The 1,026-nt window shown below is 36.3% G+C and overlaps 1 protein-coding gene across 1 annotated transcript in view; it reads right to left on the bottom strand.

The window, feature by feature from the left end:
• The window catches only part of ABCB1 (ATP-binding cassette, sub-family B (MDR/TAP), member 1), a 105,000-nt gene that overhangs the window by 1,367 nt on the left and 102,607 nt on the right, over window positions 1-1,026 (bottom strand).

The raw sequence follows: 1,026 nt of genomic DNA, 5'->3' as shown, positions 1-1,026 counted from the left end.
AAAGCTGTGAGAAAGAGTCTGCTTGCAGAAAATAGGATAACCACTTCCATATACACAAAACGGTTGAGGTTCAGAAGCTAAGAATGGGTTGATGAGTTTAACAGCAAAAACATAGCTCTAAACGGCAGGATTAATTTCTCTTCTTAAAAATAGACATTTGTGTCTTAAAAATTATGTTTTAGTGTGGACAAATTAACCTGAGGAAGACTACTGCTGCAATGTTAGTCTCTTCAAGCCTTCTGGTTTCACTATATTTGGGACAAAGACTGGTCAGAGGAAGGAAATTTGATTTTAACAGGCTATGCAGAATAATATAATTGAAGCTCATTTTATTTATGACCAGTAGGTGATGCTCTCTGCATTATTTCAAAAAGTGAGGAAGGGAAGATTCTTAGAACGCTAACCTTTTGCTGTCTGTTTTTATAAGACTATTTCCAAAGCGTCAACAATTTTAATGGATGCCAAGAAATTCTATTTTGGTATCTAACTTGAAAAGCTGAAATCTCCTGATTTACTTTTTTTTTAGAATTCTCCTGATAGTAGATAATTAAGTATTAAATATGACGGTAAGGACTGGAATTAATAGGGTAAATAAGTGAGAGCAGAAATGCAATGTATAACCTAGAAAACCGCATTATCCTTTTTCATTCTCAGATTCTTGCCAGGCTGAAATTTTGTAAACTGTGGGCTCTGATTCTGACATCCAGAGTTTGATTTTTAAATCATGTCCTACCTCCTACTCTGCTAGTGAGAACGTAAGCTGGTGCAGCCACTATGGAAAACAGTATGGAAATTCCTCAGAAAACTAAAAATAGAATTACCATATGATCTAGCAACCCCACTCCTGGGCACATATCCAGACAAAACTCTAATTCAAAAAAAAGATACGCGCACCCTATGTTCATAGTAGCACTATTCACAATAGTGAGACATGGACGCAATCTAAATATTCACTGGCAGATGAACAGTTACCAAAGGTGTGGTGCATACATACGATGGAATACCACGCAGCCATAAAAGAGAATG

Source organism: Bison bison, unplaced genomic scaffold (assembly GCF_000754665.1).
Source record: "Bison bison bison isolate TAMUID 2011002044 unplaced genomic scaffold, Bison_UMD1.0 scf7180017864454, whole genome shotgun sequence".
In the NCBI taxonomy this organism is placed as follows: Eukaryota; Metazoa; Chordata; class Mammalia; order Artiodactyla; family Bovidae; genus Bison; species Bison bison.
Note: the sequence above shows the minus strand (reverse complement) of the source record. Positions and strands in the feature narration are given on the sequence as shown.